At 47.3% G+C, this 24570-nt stretch overlaps 1 pseudogene across 1 annotated transcript in view; it reads right to left on the bottom strand.

The window, feature by feature from the left end:
* The window catches only part of LOC101962254 (transmembrane protein 132B-like), a 62738-nt pseudogene that overhangs the window by 22212 nt on the left and 15956 nt on the right, over positions 1–24570 (bottom strand). The window contains exon 5 of the transcript XR_013434903.1: positions 20717–20860. The product of XR_013434903.1 is annotated as a transmembrane protein 132B-like (transcript). The remainder of the gene's footprint in view (positions 1–20716; positions 20861–24570) is intronic.

Genomic DNA, 24570 nt, shown 5'->3' with positions numbered 1-24570 from the left:
TTTGATGCTGTATATACCTATGAACCCACCCTCCACTCAGATATTCCTGTCACCCTGAATGCCTCTTTTCCATCCATCACTCCCTGAGTTCCTGGCTCTGTAACTGCTGATGAGCTTTCTGCACTGTAGAATCACATGTGCACTGTGAGCTTACAAGATGCCCAGGTCTTGCTGGCTGCATTCGGTCCATCCAAACAACAAGAAGGGACTGCTGCTCACATTAATTTGAGGTGCCCATGACATCTCCTGCCCAAAGAGACTCTCTGTCCCTCATCCTCACCATTGGACCACCTCTATAGAGGAAAAAAAAAAGAGGAAAAAAAAAAGAAGAAACAAAAAAGCTACCCAAATTGCATTCAGCAAAGCTTAAACAAGCACTACCAAAATGGTGCCCCTTATGAAGACTATGCCAACAACCAAGGCCCAAGGTTAGGATTTGGTGCAAAGCTTAGCATATACTTGTCTATGGGATGTCTTCATTTAAGTACATTATCCCTTCACATGGAATATTTAAAATGCACTGCCAATATAGGTTTATATGAGAACCCCGTATTTCACATGCATCCCACCGTGCCTGGAAAGACAGTGTCCACCTGTTAAGCCCAGAAGCACATGGTGCTGCTAGCATCCTGCACAGTTGTGACCAGGGCCCTGGGCTTCTGGGGAGCATCTCTGCAGCATAAATGCCATATGCCACATGCACAGGTGCAGGGGCCACGAGCTTAAGTCTTCAGGGTGGGTATATAGATCAGCCACATAAAAGACTAATATTTTGCAGGATTCTGAATCATAGTCTCAGAAAGAGAGGAATATTGAAGGATAGAATTATTTGTGTTTTTCAAAATTGTTATGAAACTACTTTTGTGGGGGAGGGATTGAAGATTTAACCCAGGAGTGCTCAACCACTGAGCCACCTCCCTAGCTCTTTTTTTTTATTTTTTGAGATGGGTCTTGCCAAGTTGCCAAGGCTACCCTTGATCTTGTCGTCCTCCTGCTTCTGCCTCCCAAGCCACTGGGATTACAGGTGTGTGCCAGGACAACTAACTGAAAGGTGTTTTTGTTGTTGTTGTTGTTGTTGTTTTAAGAAAAGAAACTTTTGCAAAAAGAATAGTGTGAACTGTGAAGCTAAAAATTTTTATCTCTGAGATTTTAGAAAAGGGGGAAATGTAGCCTCATACCCCCTACTCCAGGACATAGGAAGGCCCACACTAGACACCTGGAAGGGCCAAGAGAAGTCTGGACACCCACCCCATGTTCACACTCACAGTGTAGATTTCTGGGAAGGTCCAGGAAAACAGATCCCAACCAGGGTCAGAGAGGAAAGCCTGGTGCTCAGACAGGCCGGATGGCCCAGTCAGTCATCAGAATCCACCCCTTAATTGACTCTGAGCCCTTTCTGGCATGGGAAGTGCTGGTTGAATCCTGGCTATAATCCTGGTTCTGGCTGGTCTGAGAAGAAGCCCCTTGGGTGAAACTATAGGGATTCTTACTGTAAATGACTTGCAAGCCTCCTACACATCCCTCGAGACACAGCTCCAACACCACCTGCTCCAGGAAGTCACTATGGCCTGTCAGCCCTCACTCTCCTGTCCCCATTTCACTTTGCACACACATTTAAAGGAACATTTCTAAATCGTGACCATTGAGGCTAAGGGTCAGGCCCAAAACATCTATGCAGTTGTAGCACCTGGCAGCAGAGTGTGTGTTTGTAAAGTAACAAGATTAAGGGAGACTTAAGTTCTTGTGAGATTTGAGCCAATGGCTTCTCAGGCCAAGTCTCCCAAAGTTCGGTTGTCTGTGTGGTGGGGTCACCCACTCTGCCACGTCTTGTCTCCACATCATAAACAACTTGATTTCTCACTGGGAAAGACAGCCAGCGAGGCTTTGAAGTGAGAGCAGGAGGAAGTCTGCTGGTGACCCATACCCTCAACCTCCCCATCCTTCCAAAAATCCCAGAAGGAAGTCACTTGCTATAGGTTCATAACTTTCACAGACACAGCTTGCTCCTGTCTCCCAAGCTCACTCAGTTTGAGAAGGACCAGTAATAGTTCAGTTCTGCCCACCCAGTTTGGCCCCCAGCAGGCAGGTGTCTGTGGGGGATGGGCTCCTTGCACTACATGCATCATTCCCTGAGGTACTTCAGAAACAATCCGATAGCTATTTGTTTTACGTCCTACCAAGTCTCATGTTCTGTACCAGAAGTGGCACATGTGCCAAGCTTGAAGAAACATTGAAGCAACATCTATAGATGGATTTGCAAGGACACAATTTGAATTTCAGACAGCTTAGCAGAGACTTCAAGTACTAGACAGCAAAGAGCACACTGACCCCACTGTCCTACCAGAAGGCTCTGAGCATGACCAGGGCTGTGCCCTCTGAGGAGCAGCAAGAGCCCCACACAGGAGGGAAGAGAGGCTCTAATTACAGGTCCTAAATAAACAAACAAGCAAACAACAACAAAGCCTGAATTAGGGCTCTGTCAAGTGTATCACCCCAAACAGCAGGTTTTCAGTAACAACAAGAAAAACCACAAGACATGAAAAGAAGCATGTTTTAGCTGAGACTGACACAAGGAAATAAGACCCACTGGGAAACTTCAGCCTCATTGTTTTCTAACCATTCTGGAGGGTGAGAAGTTCCAGACCACAGTGCTGGCACACATGGGGACTGCAGGGGTGGAAAGAGTATTCCCAGCCTGCCCAGCCCTGCCTCCCACTGTGTGCACACCTTCCTCCCAAGGCTGGGCCTTGGGGCATGCAGAGAGGAGAGAATTGTCTGTCCTCTTCCTCTGCTGGAGGGAATGAGCCCCATCATGAAGGTCCCACCTGTATGACTTCATCAAAACCTAATTATGCCCCAGAGCACACCTCCAAATATCATCACAATGGAGGTTAGGGAGTCAGCAGGTGGATTTGATGGAAGGACTCAAACATACAGTCTACAGTAAATAGAAAACTGTTACCCACCCACAGGGAGAAAGGCAGGTGCCAGAAACTTCCAATGAGAGCTCAGATATCGATCTTAGCTAAGATTTAAAAATACGGAAAACATATACAATATATAAACATATATATATTGTATATTATAAATAATACATGTAAAATATCATATATTTTTTTAAATAATAAAAGGATAGTAATATGACAATGTCATAACAAGTAAAAATATCAGAAAGCAAAATTATTTTTTGGAAAAAAAATTTCCAGAGATTAAAAAAAGCACAAAAATTGAAACAAAAAATCTTTTAGAGAAGATCAAAATTAGGATGAGGTGGACAGAAAGAAGCGGCCAAGCTGAGAAATTGATAGAGATTATACCCCAAAGAACAAAGGGAAAGACAATGAGGAAAGTGAACACAGCCTAATAGAAACACTGAGCTCACCCACAGACTTGGACCCGGATGCTAGATGAGGGGAAGGGGAGGAGCAGGAAGTATTGAGGAAATAATGATTAAAACCATCCAAAGCTGATAACAACACCACACATCCAAGAACTCCAACAAGCAGGGAAAACACTGAGACAGTCACATTCTGACACATCTCAGTAAAAATTTTGAAAGACAAAGAGAAAATAATATAAACATCAAAAGAAAAGTTATTCATTATGCACAAAGGAAACTCAAATTAACATCTGACTTATCAGACATAATGGGACCATGGAACCGGAGGCTAAGGAACACCATCCAAAAGGTTCAAAAGGGACTGTCAATCAAAAATCCTATAGGCAGCAAGATTATTTCAAAATGAATCAAAATACACACATTCCTGAAAGTTCTTCAAGCTGAGAGCAAGTTAGCTATATGGTACTTTGAATCCACATTAAAAATAATATTAAAAGTAATTGCCTAATTATAAAAGACAGTATAAATGCGTATTTGTTTTCCTACTTGAAACTGATTTTAAAAGCAGTTATCTCAAGCAGTATGTATATAATTGTACTGTTGGGCCCAAACAATGTAGAAATGTAATATGGTGAACAATAACAGGGAAAAGGAGGTAGGCAGGAACAAAGCTTCTTGGAGTGGGAATCTGACACCAAAGGCTGGAGTCACAGAAACAAACCAAAGGAGCAAGCCAAGATGGTAAACAAGGAGGTTAATTTTAAAATTATCTAATTATGGACCTGCTCTCCTGCTCTAAGCTTCTATATGAGTCATAAATTACATGGTAGTAACAATGCACTGGTGTGCTTATGACATATTTAATATGCACAATAATAATATTACAAAGAGGGATAAGAGTTATATGGAAGTAATCCTTCTGTATCTCAAAGGAATTATTACTTCAAAATTCTCAAGTTGATCTGCTAAGATGTGTATGGAAATCCTGTAGCAACTACTAAGAAATTAACCCTAAAGTAGTTTAAAAAATCATTAAAAGAATTAAAATATCACTCTAGAAAGTGTTCAGCTAGTGCAAAAGAAATCGGTAAAAGTGGAAGAGAGAAAAACAATAGGAAAATAATATGCAAAAAGTGTACAGAAGAGGTGATCAAATATATCAATAGAATGTTCCTGTGAGTTGGTTTGAAAACCCAACAGAGAGAGATCATCAGACATGACGAAAACAGGAGGTCCCACTATGTGATGCCTGCAGCAGAGGCACCTATGTCCAGAGATAAACCAGGTGGAGGGGAAAAGGGCAAAGGAAGAAGCTCTGTACACACCCCTCTACGAAGCCTACAGCAGCTATCAATGGGAGACAAGTTGATTCTGATAAGAAAGGACATTGTTATTAGTAAAACTGTCAAGATATTAGGAAGAAATAGCAATTATAAACATTAGATCTGAATTAGTGAAACTGATCATGGAAAAACATAGAGAAAATACACACAGAAAAGAATTGGTACATTAAAAATAACAAAATAGACATTAGGTGGGCTGGGGTGGTGGCTCAGTGGTAGAACGCTTGCCTAGCATGCGTGAGGCCCTGGGTTCAATTCTCAGCACCACATATAAATAAATAAAAATAAAGGTCCATTGACAACTAAAAATAAAAAATAGACATTTAGTTAGACTGACAAAGGAAAAGGGAAAGAAGACCTAAATATCTAAAACCAGGAGTGAAAGAGAGATTATTATGACATTTAAAGAAAGAAAAAGGGCTACAGATGAACACTATGAATGGTTGTTGTGTTAACAAATCAGAAAACCTAGAGAAAATGGACAAGTTCCTCCAGCTGACTCGGGGAGGAAACTAAAACCTGAACAGTCCTGCGACAAGCACAGGTGGTACTGGTGATCACAGGAAGAAAAGCCCACGCCCAGGTGGCATCACAGAGAAGTCACCAAATGTTTACAGAACCAACACCAACCTTTGACAAACTCTTTCAAATAATACAAGAGAAAATCTTTCCCGATTCATTTCATGGGGCCACTTTTAGCTGGATACCAAAACCAAAGAAAAGTAAAAGTATTCAAGAAAATAGTCAGCCAGATCCAGGAATATATAGCAACCTATATGAAGACTGTGCACCATGGCCAGGTCAGATTTGTGAGAAACGCAGGACTGGAGTGACATCAGAAAACTGACTGAGGGAGTGCCCCATACCAATAAGGAACAGAAGCGCACCAGCATCTCAGTCAAAAAAAACCTAAAAGCAACTGTGTCACGGATGACAAGCTAGGGACAGAAGGGGCTTCCTGGCCCAGATGAGGAGCACCTGCCAAAACCCACAGCTAACATTAAACTTTGTGGTGACCTTGGTCACAGTAACACACAACACAGGATGCTGGTTTCCTGGGGGCACCCTCCTGCCTCCTGATTGGTTCAGTGCTAGCCAATGGCATGCGAAGGCGTTTGCTGAGGGTTTCTGGGTAATGAGCTCCCCCTGCCCTCCTGTGACCTCCAAGAGTTCCTGCTGCTCTGTCTGTGGTCCTGGGACCTGGGGCAGGACCAGCTGCAGCGGGCTTTTGACAAAGTGGTGAGAAACCTCCTGGGCAGGGGAAAGAGCCACAGAGAAGCCTTTTACTGAGGGCAGAGGTGGAGGGGTGTGAGGCCAGCAATTCCTCTGCCTTTGTCCCCAGTTTGCACATCTGAAGGGAATCAGCACTCACCTTAAAGCTTGTCTTGCCTGGAAAGTGCTTGGGCAGTGGAGGGCTCAGTGACAACTAGGCATTCTGACTACGTGAGTGAGGACACACAAGTTACAAGGCACAGACTCCACTGAGAAGAGAAGGGCGGGGGTGGGTCATACTAAGACAGGAAAGTGGCAGAGCCTCAGCTGCAACCAGGAACCATCCTGGCCCCTCTCTCTGACTCTCAGCTTCTTAGCTGCCCCTTCTCACTCTGTGGCAGGACTGGCCCTGTCCTTCCAGGCACTGGCAGACACTTTATGGGGATCTCACCTGTTAGAGCGAAGCCCAGGCTGACTACTTCAAGTCCTAGGAGGAAGAGTGCGCTGGGTCCTGCTCAGGGGGTGAGCAGCCCTTAGGCTGGCTCCTCAGGGAAGGGCCATGCAGGGTAGGCATGGTGAACAGCCAGCCCACAAGTGCAAGGAGAAGTGAGGGAAGCAATTACCAGAAAGAAAGGGGGAAAGATAATATCACCCTGTGCAGATGCCCACAGGTGTCTCCTGTGATGGTCTAATTAAGTGAACGAGGTTGGCACACTGGCCACTTCCTCATCACGGGTGATCAACCCAATGTTCACCAGAGCCAAGGACCACCCAAGCAGCATTTCCCACTGTGTCATCTGGGGCCAAACTGCGCTCTCCCTCGCATGGCTGACCACCTCTCCCCGCCCCTCAAACAGATCTGCACTCGTGCCTTTGTCCTTATGGTCCAAGGGGGTCAGAAGGCATGACAGGCTCAGGAGCATCTGTCACAGAGCCTCTCTCCTGTGACCTGGTTATGAGCTCATGAGACCACAGTCATGATTAGGAAGCAAAGCTTGCCCCCCAAGGGCAAGGCATGACATTCCACAGTGCTCTTCCCTGTTCACAGCACCCACTTCAGAGAGGGGACCTTGCCTCCTCTGGGGGAGGGTGCCGCAGTCCGGCTGCAGCAAAATAACCGGGGGGTGATGAACAACTTGTGTACGTTGATATAGCAGGAGTGGGAGCAGTTTATTGTAGGACAACAGAGGTATTTATATATTTCATATAGCTTATCTTAATTAACATAAACTAGATACAACAGTCAACCAATAAGAAATCGCCACACTTAATGGTTCACTGGCATTACTTCATAAACCACTCCCTCTGGCATTATGCCAGGTGCCATCCAGACTTGTTTACAGACTCTAACAGGATGGGGCTCCTGGGAGATGTCCCCTCACATCACCAGTTCCTGGCAAGATGAAAACCCAGCCCCATAAGCACCTGATCAGATGTTTGATACTTTGTCCTTTCACAGAATAATGTGGGACATGGGACAGCAAATACCCAAACACCAACAATAAATAAGTCAGCACATAAACATCACAATGTCAACCAGAGCTAAAGGTATGGGTGACAATAAGGAGATGGCAGAGAGGGACTGGGCAGGACTGGGCAGGGGTTAAGGAAAGTGTGGACCACGAGGATGGCAAGGTCCTCTTCACCCTGAATCCGCTCAGCCTCGTTGCCCCGTCTCTCGCTGGTCTGGACCATTCCAGGGTTCTTATTGGAGAAATGAAGGGGATTCTTCAAGGACCCTTCCTCCCTTTCACTCATCCCTCTCTCTGTTGCCAAAATCACCTCATTTTCAGTTAATTTCTAAAATTCTCACTTAATAAAATAACATCCTCCAGTGATGACAGGATAGAGCCCCCAGCTCCTTGCCATGGCTGAAGTGGCCACCCCGACCTAGCCCCCACCTGCCTCCCAGGCTCAAGGCCATATGGTCTCCAACTCCCCTGCATCTCTGCCTTTGCTGCCTTGTCCTGCCAAGAGGACCTGGCTGTTCTCAGTCTACCTGGTAAAGCCCTCCGTCACCATCAAGAACAAAGGTAAGCTTCCCCCTGCTCACAAGGAGGCTCAAGCCCCTGTCTGAGCTTGCTTGTCCCCCACACGTGAGTACTAAGGGCAGCCATTGGTAACTTAGGATATTGCCTGTATTTCCAGATTTCCCATACTCATCAGTTAGGTCTGGAAACATATTTGAATTTCTAATTTCTAAAACAAAAATGTTTGCAGAGGGGCTCTTGTCTTGTTGATGTACCCAGCAACCCTAGCCCCTTTCTTTGTCCTAAGATTCTGCCTGCAAGATGAGCATGTGACCCAGGCATGCCCATCCGGCTCCCTGAGGATGCCCACACCACTTGGCCCCCAATCCCACCCCAGCCCGGTTCCAACCACTGGCCCAAGCACAAAGCTGAGGAGTTGGATCATTCTCAACTGGCCAGGACACTGCCTCAAAAGTTTTTGAATGGGGAGGGTGAAAGATTCTTCTCCTCCCTCCTTACAAGATGTGACCTGAGGCTACAAGGGCTGTGAACAAGCTGCTCTGGGAGGAGAAAGTCCATGCATGGTAACAAGGACAGAAAGCGTAGTGAGCAGCTCTGTTCTCTGGCTGCTGCCATCACCAAGACCCAGGCCTCCTACTGTCTACTGGGACACCAACACACCCCTCTACTGGGGGAACTAAATTGGACCTAGCCACTCGGAGCCACTCGGAGCCACAGTCCTGATTAACACACCTTTGCCTCTGCCTCCTGAGATGCAGAGCTCAGCTACTTCTCAGGGGACAGTGGACCAGGCCGCCCCATGGCATGCCTACCAAGGCAGAGTGCGCATCTCAAAGGAAGCTTTTCATGGGCGCTTCAACTGCACTGTTTTGTTTCTATTCTTATAGATGTGACTCTTGATGAGCTCCATGCCCATCTGCCCTGACTCACTGAGAAGATTCTGTACAGAATCCCGCTCAGGCAGGCTGTGGGTGGCGCCTGTTGGCAGCCTCAGAAGGGCTTCCTCCTGCCAGGACACCACAGCCGTGCTCTGCTGTCGATGGGCCTGGGCCCTGAACTGTCATGGGTTGGGGACGGTCATCGATTTATTAATGATCCATGTTCTGGATTTCAATGACCAGGTGTCACCTCCGAGTCCAGCCTCAGGGAATTCCACCTCAATACCAGTGGCCCTCCTGATACCACCCAGCTGTGCAGCCACACGCTCTCTCCACGATCAACAGACCAGTGGTCTGGGCTCCATGCAGGACTGCAGTCTGCTCACTCCGTGCTGCTGACATCTCTCTCTAGGGCTCTGACTCACTCAGTACCCTTTACTACCCTTCACCACAACATCCTCCAGCCTCATCTGTGCCCTCCCACACCCTGTACCCCAGACACCCCCGTCCCAATTCAGCATCCTCCGGATTCACTAAATATTCCCTAATTTCAACAGATCACGTCTGTGTGGGCAGTACACAGGTGAAGTGCGGATTCTGGAGTGATGCGAACCTGGGCTCCAGCTTCCCGTGCCTTCCTTCAACCTTCAGGGCCTGGACACTTGACCTCTGTGAGCACTGGTCTCCTCATCTCTGCAGCAGAGGTAGGAACAGAGAGTCCCACGGTCCATTATCAGAACACAGGATTTAGCCTTCAATGCAAAATTACTGAGGATATGAGAAAACTAGCCAAAGAGGAAACAAAGCAAATGATTAAACCGGCGGTTGATGCCTGAGTGAGGAGACAAGACACATCGACTCTCAGGAGGTGGGGGGAGGCCCGGCTGACCAACAGGGATAAACCCCACACAGGACAGATCAATCCTGGAAAGGCCTTCCTGCCCAGGAAAGCAAAGGGAGATGTGGAAACTCCAGGTACATCCCTTAAAATAACCAATAGGGGACAGTAAAACCTAGGTGACATTCAGGAAGACTGTGCACCCCATAGTTCTCAGACACTGAGGAGCCGGGGAGGGACCTTGCACCTCGAGGAGACAAAATGCTGATTGGAACAGTCGGGGGTGTGCCTGCGCCCCCAGACACCCAGTCTTGCAGGACTGACAGTAAAGCCTCACTGTTTGTGATACTTTGTGTCTCTTGGTCCATTCTTTGGGTTTGGACAGGAGAGCATGTTTCTCATAGAGGCACAATTCCTGTTATCCAAAGGGGTTACTGTGACCTCTACTTGAAATAGCAAGTTTTCTATGTTGTTTTTTGTCTCTGGCCACATCACCTCAGAACTCTGCTGAAAAGAAGGTCCTCACCAGATACAGCCCCTTGACCTTGGACCTCCAGAACCATGAGGCAAAATTAAACCTCTTCTCTTTATAAAGCTACCTGGCCTCAGGTCTTTCATTATTGTAACTAGAAGACAAACAAAGAGCAGGGGAGAGACAATATAATCAGAGAAGGATGAGAAGATTGTGTATGTGAGAAGTGATCTCTTACTACTGAGAGCCCATTCCTCTCAACAATGGGATGTAAGCAAGAAGCCTGGGTCTGTGAACAGGAGATCACATAATCCACTCCACCTGCTCCTGGAGGAAGCACATACCCTTGATTCCCACTGAGACAGAAGTCATATTTCACCAGCTGAATGGGCAGCAATCACTTCCAAGAGTCTGTAACAGTCTAGTGATAAACATCAATAAAGCACTAATTAATTGCTCAAGCTAAACTCCCTGAGTATTTGGGGAAAGCATGCAAGAGTCTCAGAATCTCTCCTCTATGTTCATCATGTCTCCGTGGTGCCAGGACCTTGGCTGCAAAAGGTGTTCCAGTCTTTCGTTCTTTTTGTGTTCATTAGTTCCTCACATGAGTGAATTTCTCTATAGACCTTTGAGATATTTAAGACAAAAAGAGGACACATCTTTATCTGCAGAAGGTAATAATCATACAGTCTCATTGGTATGTTTAAAATGGCCAATGTGCAGTCTAAGAGTGGGGAGAGAAGAGCCCACCCCAGAGATCAGCAGCAATACCTGGCCAGGGCATGCTCAGGGTGAAGTCAAGGAGCACCAAAGAAAGCAGCCTGAGAGCCTTTCTCAGACTAGAGGTGAATGACTGTGGGGTTCAGGTACTATGAGCATGATATTGCATGAATTCATGCACAAGAAATGTGTGGGTACCCAGTACCTACAAGGATTTATGGAGTCAGGCTCTGAGGCTCACTTAAAATGTTCATCATCTCTAGCAAGTACAGAAACACAAATTAAAACCACACTGAGATCTCATCTCACTCCAATCAGAATGGAGATTATCAAGAACATAAGCAATAAATTTTGGTAAGGATGTGGGGAAAAGGCACACTCATACACTGCTGGTGGGACTGCAAAGTGGTGCAACCACTTTGGAAAGCAGTATGTAGGTTCGTTATAAAACTTGGAATGGAACCACAATTTGACCCACTCCTCGGTCTATACTCAAAGGACCTAAAATCAGCATACTATAGTGATGCAGTCACATCAATGATTAGAGCAGCTCAATTCACAATAGCTAAGCTATGAAACCAACCTAGGTGTCCATCAATGGATGAATGGATAAACAAAGTGTAGTACATATACACAATGGAGTATTACTTAGCCACAAAGAAGAATGAAATGATGGCATTTGCCGGTAAATGGATGGAGCTGGAGAATATCATGCTAAGTGAAATAAGCCAATCCCAAAAAAACAGGTTGAAAGTTTTTTTTTCTGGTATGTGGAAGGTAAACCACAATAAAGGGCAGGGAAACTAGAAGTCTGTAGATTAGACAAAGGAGAATGGTAAGGGAAGGGGCATGGGAAAATGAAAGGCAGTGGGATGGATGTGACATAATTCTCCTGTGTTCATGTATGAAATCAACACCGTGGACCCCACTGTCATGCACATCCACAAGAAGGGGGTCCTAACTAGAATAAAATACATTCCATGCTTGTATAATTATGCAGAATGGATTCTGCTGTTGTGTTTAACTAAAAAGAACAATTTTTTAAAAGAGCAGCCTTCCAACAATCCTCCGAGAGTGAACGCTGACTAGGAATAGACCCATATCCCTGACTGCACAGCCCCACTCTTCCACAGCAGTGCTGTCCTCTTCAGGCCCCAGGGAGTGGCCAGAGGCTGTACTCAGCATCTGTTTGTGGAGCAGCTGCTTGGTGCCAGGCTCAGTGGCTGGTGATCAGGATGCACTGAGGAGCCAGATGGATAGTGTCTTGCCCCATTGGAGGGCTGAGGGGAGGAGGGCACAGCCAGTCCACCAGCAGCAGGGCCACTGAATGCCGACCACCGGAGAGAGCTGAGCAGGGAACCCTGCATCTCAGCAGAGGGCCACACCAAGCTCCTGCTGCACCTTCCCTCTGGCACATCCATGGTGCCATCTGAACACTCCTCCAGCCGCACTTACTCCTTAGGTGACAGGGGAGGAGCTGGAGCTGGGGGTGACAGCTGGACAAGTCTGCTGTCCTGGGAATTCGGAGATCATCAGTTCACCAAAGAACCGGCTCCCAGAACATTTCCTTCTCAGCATTGTTAAATAACCAAAGACAGTATTGGTGCAACACCCCCACCCTCCTATGGAATTAGAGAACAAACAAGCAAGAATTAGATATAAAAATTAAAACAACCAAAAAAGAGCTGGCCCATGGTGCTATCATCTCCCACTTTATCAAGAAAAAAGAATTTTAAAATACTTCAAAGCTCTTTTTCTCTAAGAAACAGCCTTATAACCCCACATAGAACAAAGGACAAAACCCATGCAGTCATCTCAACAGACACAGAAACAAACAAACAAACAGGATTGGAAGGAAAATTCCTCCACTCGATGAAAGTCATGTGCAGAGCAACAGAAACAGCTAGAGTTAAACTTACTGGAGCCAGGAGAGCGTCCTCTCCCCAGGATGAGGGCTGAGGGAGGACACTCACTCATGCCACTTGGTCAAAGCTTTGGGAGGGATTCTTTATAGGCAAGCCTAGCAGGGTGATTAAGCAAGACAATAAGCCACCCAGACAAGAAAGGCAGAAATAAAGCTCTCTTTACAGAGAACAAGGACTCCAGGATAATTCAACACGGAGAGAATGTCTTCAATGACAGAGAACAAATCATGCTGAGACAACCAGAAAATCCATGCTAAACAGAAGAATTTAGACCCTTACTTCACATTCACGAAAATTAACTCAAAAAATGGATCACAGACCTAAATGTACCAGCTGAACTATTTAGAAAATTTAGGAAAAAATGTGAGAAAAATCTTGTGAATGTGGATGAGACAATTATTTCTTAGGTTATACAGCAAAAGCTTAATTCATAAAAGAAAAAAAATTATACATTGGATCTCACCAAGTGAAAATTTTATGCTCTTCAAAAGATGAAAGATCACGAAAGACAGGTCAAAGTCTGGGATGAAGTCTCTTAAATCATACCTGATAACGTCAATCACAAGCATTTTTCAAAATTTGTAATGGGCAAAAAATTTGAGCAGCACTCTACCAAATATCTGTAGGTGTCAAATAGCATGTGGGAAGACATTCCATAGCACTAATCATTCTGGAAATGCAAACTAAAACCAATATGGCCCACCTCTCTGAACCCATCAGAATAGCAAAAATTAACAGGACGATGACACCAAGTGCTGGCATAACTGTGGAGGTAACAGGACTCTCAGACACCCATGGCAGGAAAGCAAATGCCACACCCACTTCAGGAAACAATCTGGCAGCTTACTAAGGAGTTCAACGTGTGCTACTGTGCATTGTGCGACTCTTCTATTCCTAGAGAAATGACAGCTTGAAGTGACAGAAATGAGAAACAAAACCTTGCATGAATGCTCCCAGCAGCATTAGCCCGACCAGGAGCAACCCAAATGTCCGTGCACAGGAGGACAAACTGTGATATATTCACACAGTGGAATACAGCTCAGCAGTTAAAGAAGAATTATGGAGACACATACCAGCAAGGATACATCTCAAGTTAATTACACTGAGGGAAAAAGAGAGAGATAAGAGGGGCAATGAAGATGGAGATAACAAACATACTTTACTGTTTCATTTATATGAAACTTCAGAAAACAAAAATTAACCATCAGGGAGTGGTTACATGGGACAAATGGAGAAGAGCAAGAGAGAAGGGATCATAAAGAAGCAAAAAAAAAGATCAAAGTTTAAAGATTTTGCACCCACAAAACCATCAAAATGTACCAAACCCTCCATTTAAATATGGGCAGCTCATTGAGTGTCAGCTGTGTGGTCATGAAGCTGTTAGACAGGAAAATGGCAGAGGGAGGCCGCAGCCTCAACACATGGCCTCTGTGCCTGGACCCATGCCTATCTGTGTCTGGGTCTCACAGCTCTGTGATCCAGTTAACTTATGAAGTTTGTTTAGCTCCTCTGAGTTTCTTCTGGAAGCTCAGTGAAGCCGACACACCCTCCCTACCACCAAAGCTGCATGATGGGGGTATAAATTGTGAATCAAGAACAAATTGAGCACAATGGAGGGCTCTCTTCCCTCCTACTGAACACAGAATAAATATGTCCTCAGGAGACACTGGACACTAGGAATTATACCTGACCAGGCCTGAAGTCTCCAGCACTGACACAGCCCCACATCTCCAGCAAGCCCCCAACCCTGTAGCAAGCAGGGCCTGACCAGGGAAGAGCAGATGAGGGTCTCCGGCGGCAGGGGCGGGGGGATGGGGGGTGCGGGCATGTGTCCTTGGCAAGTGAAGGCAGAGGTGTGCAGGTTCATGCAGGATTGTCCAAGATCTCCCTGAATTATGCAGAAACAATTACAGGATGTTAGTTCTTAATTAGAGATGCCAAAGACAGAGAAGAACAAATGATCTAATTAATATTGAAATCATAATGAAGCTGACAGGAACAAAAGGTCAAGAAGGCAGCAGTGCCCATCCCTGGCCAACAGGAAACATATGACACATTTCCAATTAGAATGGAACAATGAAAGTCCAAATTAGCAGCATAAAGGACAAAATTAGGCAATAACATCCAAACTGCCTGACAACTTCTTCTGAGCTGCATGGTTCCTGGCAGCGCGTGAAGGAGGGAAATTCATGCCAGAAATAGAGTAACCGCGGATCTGGGAGGAATTTTTGTGAAGCATTGCTAAAGGAGGAAGGATGGCCTGCAACCTCTTTTGGAATTTTTCTATGTGTTCTTCCAAGTAGAATTAGCATTAGCCGGGGGCCATTGGATGGGACTTTCTTTTATCTGCAACAACAGAAACAATCCACACCAACCCAAGCCTACAGTTTAGCTCTGCCTGAGCCCAAGACCTGCTGCCCTGACCAGCACCCCTCACACCTGAAGAGTGAGGTGCCTGTCAGTGATGTCATCTCTGTAAGGGCCCCCCTGAGAACACACCATCGTCCAGCCCATCCTGTCTGAAAGTCCAGCCTCTTGGAGAAACTCCTCGTAGCCCTCATAGGGATACAGTGATCCCCAGAGTGAGGCTGCTCTCCAAGGTGCTGACCAAGTCCTCCAGGCTGTCTGGTGACCAGCAGCCCACAGGCTGCTCAGCAGCAGACTTTGTTTCTTCTGACACCCGCTGCCTGACCTGACCCCTCCCAGGTCACCTGTGGAGATGAGACTATTCCTGGGCAGATAAGGCTCTCACGTATTAGTGCTCTGTTATTGGCCCTTTAACATCTCCGTATTATGAGTCCAGCTGATACCAGAAGGCCAGACACTTACTCATAGTAGCCACAGGCTAGAGGCACCATTTCGAGATCTGCATGAACTTATATTTATTTCTCTGGGAGCATGTACAAGTTCATCTCCTGCTGAGAAACTCGATGGCCTCCGTGACTCTGGAAGCCACAATCCACTGACACAAGACAACCACAAGTGCAGAGAAACACAACCTTGTTTTGAAAAAGGGGTTTGCAGATGTAAACTTTAAGAATCTCAAGAAGAAATCATCCTGAATTAAGGTAACCCCAAATTCAATGACAAGCACCAGTATGAGAAAGGAAGGTCATTCAGAGACACAGATAAGAGGTGACAAGGGAAGCAGAGATTAAAGTGAGGAGGCCATAATACCCGGAATGCCCAGAGCCCCCAGAAGCTGTGCAAGGCAAGGATGGACCCTCTCTAGAGTCCCTGGGGGGAGTGGGGCTGCCAATGCCCTCATTTCAGACTTCCAGCCTCCAAGAGAACAATTTCCATGTGTTAAGTCACCGCATTTATATAACCTGTGACACTAGCCCTAGGAAGGCAACATGTGTAGCAAAGGAATGTCACAGATGCCTTTAAGGACCTAGACTGGGGAAGTTGTTGGGCAAGTCTTCGTGAGGGGCAGAGGAGGGCTGTAGTCAGAGAAGAGGACGTGGAGATGGGATCAGGGGCCATGGGGAGAGGTGAAGGTGTCACACTGCTGACTTTGAGATGGAGGATGGACATGAGCTGGGAAGGCAGCCTGCCTCTGAAGCTGGAGGAGGAGGTGGCTCTACCAGCCTCTCCCAGGCTTCCAACCTCCAGAACCATGGGTAGCCAACAAGTTCATGGTGACTTGCTACAGCAACCAAAGAGACTAACACACACATCTTATAGGTGCTGTGGGTGGAAACAAGTCCTTCGTAGATCCAGAGTAAGCCATCATCAAGTGACTCCCTGACTGTCACTGCCACCTCACACACACAGTGTGGTACATGACATTAGAGTGACACTCAGGATGCGTGGGTCTGAGGGTCCTGGAAGGGATCTACCCCCATATCCACTAGAGCGCAAAGAGTGGAATTACCCTTTTACTTGCTGTTTCCTCGTGTTCAAACTCCAGGCCCTGATAGTTCCTAGCTTAAAGGTTCGTGTGAAAATGAAGTGGGTCAACAGCACTAATGTCCTTATTGTGGTAGTACCTGGCACTTAATAAATTCTCAACCAATGGTGCCTCTTAATACTCATGATCTGTTGAAAACTGCTAAGGGAACATGTTACATGCACTTCACCTTGGTAGCTCCTGGGGCTCTATACGCACTTAACAGGAAATTCAATGGAGATGCCCCAAAAGACAAGAAAGCCAATCATGCATGGAATCTCCTCTCACCTCCAGGAATCCCTAGCATTCATTTGTTTGAATATTCAACCAACATTTACTTGTTTCAGACACTGTGCTCAGGGCTGGGAACAGCATAGACACAGCCATAGATACTGCGGCCCTAAACCAAGTAGAGGTTAAGATTTGTAGACAGGATCATGGACATGCGTATGGGCGTGGATCTAAATTTGCACATCTATCAGTGCAACATTGACATATGATGGCTCAAATACTTTGTGACTTCCTGTAGACATACATTCTCATTCAATTATTTCCCAAATTCACACTGGGACTTCATCACACAGTTCTAACAAACAGCAATCCAATTAGACATGCTCAGAACAGCTAGACTGCCACCGGATGAAACCTCCACTGGAAGACACAGAGAGTAAAAGGCAGCTGCCCAAGGCCAGCTTACCTGGGCACCACCCACCCCAGCATTTCTTTTAAACTAACCCTTGCCCTATGCCTGTGGCTTAAAGCAAGGAAAACATTTTTTTTTAATCAACTGTCTTTTGAACTTCCAAAAGCCCAGGTCTCCTCTAACGGGCTTTCCAGGAGTATTTTGATTGTGGTTCATTCTACTTACACAATGACATTAGAACAAATCTCTATAGAAGGTAACTTTCCACCATATAGTTATCATCCCCATTTGTAGATAAGGATCTGAGTTCACAGGAGTTAAGAGATTTGCCCAAGGTCCAGTGGTAAGGAAGGTGGAATTAAGATCTGAACCCTATTGTCTATCTGAACTCTTAACCAAAGAACTCACCACCTCTGTAGTCCTTCCTTTACATTGAACTGAAAATGGTCTTTTTTAACTTCCACTTTAGGAATACAAAAAGCACAGCTCTCCCTCTTCCACATGATGGCCCTTGAAAGACATAAAAGTGCCCTCACCACCTCACCCTGGGGCCTCTTCTTCTCATCACCAGGCTAAACACTCACCCTTGCTGTAGTCTTTCCTCCTGTGATTTGATTTCAAGAACCCTTGGACACCCAGACATTCTTTGGCAGAACACAATCCAATTTTCCGGTGCCCTCTTAGGGCCTGAAGGATGACAGAATGAAGTAGATCATTTGTTGCTCCTTTCTCTTTTTTTTGAGACCACAGTATAAGAAAAAACTCACTTTCATCTAAAATCTAAGTTCAGAAAGCCAGCCCCCTAAGTATGACTTGAGGTGGCAAATGTCCCTCCACTTCCTTGGGGGAGACAAGAGGGAGTAGTGGGGACTGTGGTGAGCTGGGGGGGATGCAGGCCTTACACAAAGGGTCTCCTCTACTCAACTGTAGGTGCGACCTATGTGGACCTGTGGACCCAAGGCCCAGTACCACATAATCTCTAGTTTCATTAGAAACTAGAAATCCAAATTTCTGTGCCAATTTGTCCACTTTTATATGACCATAATGATTAAAGAATAAAAGCCAGCCAGCCACATGTACGTACACAATGCACGTACACACAGGTGTGCACGCACATGCACACACACACACTCTCAAAACGCATCCCCTACTTTTTTTTATTTTTAACTTCAGAGTAATTGTTGACTTAAAACTTGACATCTTTCCCCTCCAATTTTGCCCAATTAGGGTCAGGTCCCAGGTTTTTAAAATATTTATGCTTTCAGATTCTGTCCTTCGAAAGTCTTTCCATCCCAGGTTGAAAAAGCTAATTTATGCACTGCCATAATTTGCATCTTCCTGGATTCCCACTTCCTTGCCATCTCAATCCCAGACCCAGGCCACTGAACCCCCAGTGCATGAAGATTTTTGGGGACCCAGCAAACTCATCCTTAGGGCCCCATTGTGTTCCCTGTGCTGTGAAGGAGCAGCTGAGCAGCAGCCCCACAGATGGAGGGGCTCTCCTGAGGGTACTAACAACTGTGCCAACGTCCAAGGTTGTCCCTGGTTTGAGGCTGAGGCCAGCACAGGGCTCTGTGGACACTTCCATCCATCTTACAGTCACGGCAAAATTGACTATGAACATTAAGAGTGAAGCCACAGCCTGTGCATCACAGCTGTCTAATTAAGTCTGGCCCACTGACACGGGCAGCAGGGACGGCCAGAGGACCTGTCCTACTGCAGGGCTGAGTTTGGTGATCTGTGGGCTCCATTTCACACCTAGAAGAGTAAATAATCATTTGCTAAAGAACTTGCTTTTTCATGAGGCTGCAATAGGCAAAACCTGTCCTCTTCCAAAACTGTATCTATCAGGAGGGACAGAGGATATTTTTGGTGGGATCCATGAACTTGAACTTGAAGTGTCCTCCCTCAAGTGGAGCTCCCCAGGCAGGAGAACAAGGATCCTGTGTGGAACTCCACAGGAGGCTCTCAGGAGGGGACTGAGGACTTAAGGAACCCACTGAGGAAAGTCACTTGTCCAGGTCCATGATGGCATAAGCACAGGGAGCCATCTCCATTTATCAGTGTCTGCTCCTGCTTTCTGGAAGGCGGGGGAGGGTGAGGAGTGTGTGTGGCCAAAGGCACATTGTCCATGTTTTAATCCATGCACATGATCTCCTGCGAGCACTTGGTCCCCTGAGCTGAGAAGGTAAGGCCTGGGCTTGTTCTATATCTAGGTGCCTGAGCAGGGCCATGTGTCCAGGTCTTAAGCTGGTCCAGCCTTCTTCTCATGGAGAATTAACATTCCAAGCCCAGGAAACCACCGGCACCAAGCTTGAGTTTCCTACAGACTCCTTGATTTTCACTAGATCTCACAAATACACCATTTCTTCTTTACTAAACTGTCTCTAGATCAAGACACAGCCTCCCGCAGGTCGCACTGAGGAGAAATAAACCCCTCCATGACCCTTTCTCCCTAGGGAACCCCGGAAGGCCTTCCTGTTGGCCATGAACAGTTTTGCTGAACGTCTGAACCAGAGCTGGAAGAAGGCGAAGAAGGGCAGGGCTGGGCATTGACGTCTTCTCTTAAAACATGGGAACAGAGTGGACGCCAGGCCTCTCTCGGCACTCGGAGGAGGAAGGTTCGTCCTCAAGACTGAAGTCCCTTCTCCCCAGGTCTCTGCTGCAAAAAGAAGCAGCAACCAACGTACTCAGAAAAAATGGGCAGAAACATCCAATTTAGCAGTTCAAAGAGAACCCTGTGAAGATTGTGAAAAACTGAAAACATGGGCTGCTTCCTGGAAGAATTTGGAGTCAGAAGTGTAGCTAATTAGAATGAAGCACACAGTAAAAGTGTCCCTTGGACAGACTCCCCAACTGAGCTATGTGCCTCAGGTTATATTCAAATTAAGGCAGGTAGCAAAGGATGAGCTGTTAAAAAATTTAATAGTCACTTATTTTAATGTTACTAACAAAAATTTAGTACATCAGGCTCATGAGTTTTATTATCCTGTAATGAGACCAAATCTGCTTTTATGTTTGAAACAGGGAGGCATTTATTAACACCATACGCCAACCAGTGGGGCCAACCAGCCACTCCAAAACAGCGAGGCAGTTAAAGAAAATATATTTAGTAAATAAAATGATTGGGCAAAGAGAGTTGGTACCAATTGAGATGGTATGGGGACTGTTAATGCTAAGAGAACAGCACCCTACGAAGAAAGAGAGGGAGGAGGGGGAAGGAGATGGAACTGAGCGTGGGCACAGATTTGCCCTTGAGATTCAGGCTTGGCAGAGGGGAGCAGCTCGGCCACCCACAGATGCTGTCTGACCCAGGTGTCTCTGATTCAGCCTTTAGCTGCTTAGTGAGGTCACTCTGGCCCACAACCCTCGAAGCACAGGGTGCTCACCAGATCTGGAGGCTGGGCACAGTGAGCCATGATAGCCAGGTGCACTTGGGGGACAGGTGAAGCCTTCATGTACCTTCACAATGTCCTCATCAGCTGACCTGCAGTCCACAACCTCCGACATGTCCACCACGGAACTGTCCTCTTGAACCCCCACGACTTTGACAGGGACCGAGTTGGGCTTTCCTGTGAGAATGGCAGTGTTCAAATCCTCTGTGTCCTGAAGGAGAGAAGAGGTGCCGGTGAGCGAGCTTGGATAACAGGGAGCAGGGTGAAGCCGGCCAGCACCGCCTCTGCCCTAAGAGCCTGCAGGGATGCAGCCATGTGAGGGTAGGGTCCAGCCAGACTGATGGCCACATCTGGCAGCCAGACCCTTTCCTGGCACCCAGCCTCTCCGGGAGCCCTGAGCTCCCTCCTCCACCTTCTCCCATACCCTGCACCTCCTGTATCTGTCAGGCTCACACCAGCACAGGATTTCTCCCCAGCATTCTCCAGGGCTCTGTCTGATAGTCCTTTGGGCAGTGACTGCCTGTTCTGGGCTTAGTACACACTTAGTACACAGGGAGCACATGCTTCATTTTTGTTTCAAACGAAGAAAGACAACAGCACAAAGAGCAAAGGAGAACTCGTCACATCATAAACCTCTGCACACCTGGGCTGGGCACCGTGGCCCCTCCCTCACCTTTCGGGACCCCAGAGATTCCCCTGCAAACCCTGATGACCCCTGGGGGCTCGTGGGTTCTATCTTCCTAATTCATCTCCATCTGTCAACTTCCTGCTGTCACCTCTCCCAGCTCCCCTGCCCTCCCAGCGCCTCTGGCCTGGTCAGCTACGCTGGCCCCGGGGTTCTCCCTGGGTCTCTCTTCACAGGGCTCAAGATCTTCAACCCAGAATATCTCTCTGCCAGATCAAAACTCCTGGAAATTGCCCTACTGTTCTTAAGGTAGGGTCCCACTCACTGAGGAGGGCCACCTGGGCCTTGCCCACCTCCCCGTCCTTCTCCTGTCCCCTTCTCTCTGTTCCCTGCACAGTCCAGCCTTCTCACAGTCTGGGCAGCTTCTGCCCCACGTAACCTCCCATGCAGAGGTTCCCTGGTCTGCAAACAGGGACAAACAAGCCCCTACTCCACAGGGAGCTTATGCACATTGAACAGGCCATCTGTGCCCACCTCGGGGCGGAAGGTGCCATGAGCACAGCCCTCCATGCAGCTGCTACAGTGGAGCTCAGAATGTTCACTCAATGAATGAGCTAAAGAGCCACCTCAAGGCTCACGCAGGGACCACGGTGGAGAAGCCACTTCCACACCAGGATGGAGAAGAAGGCCATGCAGACAGCCGGCTATGGCTGCACAACTCAGCTCAGCAGTGGAAGTCCACAGCATCGGCTCAGCTCCCCCAGGAGGGTCCAGCAGGCCGTCGCCATCACTCCTCTCCCCAATCCCTGCCTCAGCCCATGAACTAGGCAGGTCCCATACTCCATGTCCTCAGTTGGCCCCCCACTCTCCATTCCAAACCAGGAGAGGGGCAAGAGAGGGGGCGGGTCTTGAATGACAGCCACAGCGGCCACTGAGACTGAGCTACTAGGAGACAGGTGTTGTTCTAAATGACTGGCATGCAAATAATCATCCTCTGTGCTTCCCCAACAACCTTCCCAAGATAGTTCGAGTTTTAGTACCATTTTATACATGATTTGCTTTGCAGTGATATCAAACCTGCAAATAATAGCTAATTTTCAAGAGAAAATATCAAATTTATAAGGAATATGTGGTAAAGGTGGTGGCCCAATCCAACAGGGTGGTATGTTTTGACATGTGTTCTTTCCTCGGTGTGGAATTTTTTTTTTCTTTTTTTGGTGCAAGGAATTCCAACCAGAGGTGCTTAACCACTGAGTCACATCCCCAACTCTTTCTTTTTATTTTTTTATTTTGAGACAGAGAGTTTCACAAGGTTGCCTCCAATCTCATTAAATTGCTGAGGCTGGCTTTGAACTTGTGATCCTCCTGCCTCAGCCTCCTGAGCCACAGGGATTGCAGGTGTGCGCCACCACACCCAGCTTGGGATGGGGTCTTGAAAAGATAATTTCAAAATAATGTAAATAAGTTAAGCCTCTCTAAAATCCTAAAGCAGGTACCTATGTACAGTCGGCACACCGAGAGAGCAATTACCACATCCAATATTACATCAAAACAATGATCTGGTCACGGAAACTGCTAAATATCCAGCATCAAAAACAGAACAAGTCTTTTCTGCTCCATCTGTGGAAGCCCCAGGTCTGATGCCTAGAGAGCATCTCTACACTCCTCTGTGGAAGGCCCTTCCATCCCATGAAGGCAACACCAAGGGCAAAGTCACAGTGAGGCCATCAGAAAACTCTCTTCTCCATAAAAGTCACAAGGAAACTGGCAAACACTGTCAAAATAACGTTTTCTGGACTCTGGAGATGCTCCAAACACTTTTACGACTGGGAGAGCATTTATACAAGAAATAGAGGGCCAGGTCCTGGTCAAACACAGAGACCTTGGTGGCATTTTAACTTGAGGCTACTCCCCCACTCTCCAGCTCTGCGATGGCTTTGAAGCATGATGCCACCTACCCAGTAAAAACCAGCAGTGTGGGCACCACAGGGAGGAGAACCCCACCAGAGACCTTTCCCACCCATATTCCCAAAGCACCCACAGTACACACCTTGTCTGTGGGTTCCCTGGAGCACCCCACTGGCAAGGCTGTATGTGGCCTGGCTCTGGGCTCATCTTCTCCCTGGAGACGTATGTCAAAAGCAATTACAGGCGACCGTTCACCTGCACAGCTCTCTGAGGCCTTGAGAGCACCTCATTAAATAGCTTAAAGGGGAGAGATGGGCAAGGAGATGACCACAGGGCTTTGGAAGACTGCGACATGTTCCTGGGAATGCATAAGTATGGCCATGCTCATCCAAGAGCTGTGCATGTGCCCAGAGTAAAGGCAAGTGCCAGGTGCCTAAGGAGATCCCATCACGGGCTGCCCAAAAGCTGGCCTGTCCAATGGAACGCCACTGAGTCATGAGAAGGATGAACTGACAGACCACAATAGGGACGGACCTTAAAACATTATGTTTAGAGAAAGAAGCTCGGACACACGTCTGCCGATTCCATGTGTGTGAAATGTCCGGAACAGGTGGGACGTGAAGGGAATGGAGGATGAAGGGCATGGAGGTCGCTGGGTGGTACGGTCTGTGTGGAGGGACAGATGTGAACGTTCTAGAATTAGCACTGATGGTTGCAGAACCTTGTACACACACTGGAACCCACTGCATGTTCTGAACACTGAGGCAATACTGTTCTGGGAACAGGCTCGTGCCTCGCCCTGGGTTGGGAGGAGCGCAAGGCTATGTACCAAGTAGACGTGGCCACTGTGACAGTCGTGCCAGTGGGAAAGGACCTGGCAGGATAGGAACACGGTCAGTAGAGCAAGCCCAGGAGGCCTCAGCACCTTGAGAGCAGTGCGGGCTCTCTCAGGATGAGATGGTCCCACATGTCGTTACCACAGAGGAATCCTCAGGCCTAGGCCCCAGTGGCCCTGAGTGCTCCAGATGGTCCTTCTTCCCCCTTCTTGTCACTCAGATGGCCAGGGTCTCTCAACGGCAGCTCTGTTAGCTCCAGTCTCAAGGGCCCAGTGAACCCTGGAGAGGACTCAGAGGTAGGGAGGGGAGGAAGACGCACTGGCCCCAGGCACCTCCTTTCAGAAGGGAAGGTGGCAGCCACGGCTCCCATGCTGGGAACCCAAAGCCCCATTGGATCAGGAGAAGGACCCACAGAGTGCACAAAGGGACAGAGAGAGCCAGAGCCCACACTCCAGCCCTGGTGCCACGGACCAGTAACAGCTCCACTGCATCCCCAGCTCCACTGCATCCCAGCTCCACTAATGACAATAATAATACTAACAGTAGCCGCTA

The sequence above is a fragment of the Ictidomys tridecemlineatus genome, chromosome 2 (assembly GCF_052094955.1).
Source record: "Ictidomys tridecemlineatus isolate mIctTri1 chromosome 2, mIctTri1.hap1, whole genome shotgun sequence".
In the NCBI taxonomy this organism is placed as follows: Eukaryota; Metazoa; Chordata; class Mammalia; order Rodentia; family Sciuridae; genus Ictidomys; species Ictidomys tridecemlineatus.
Note: the sequence above shows the minus strand (reverse complement) of the source record. Positions and strands in the feature narration are given on the sequence as shown.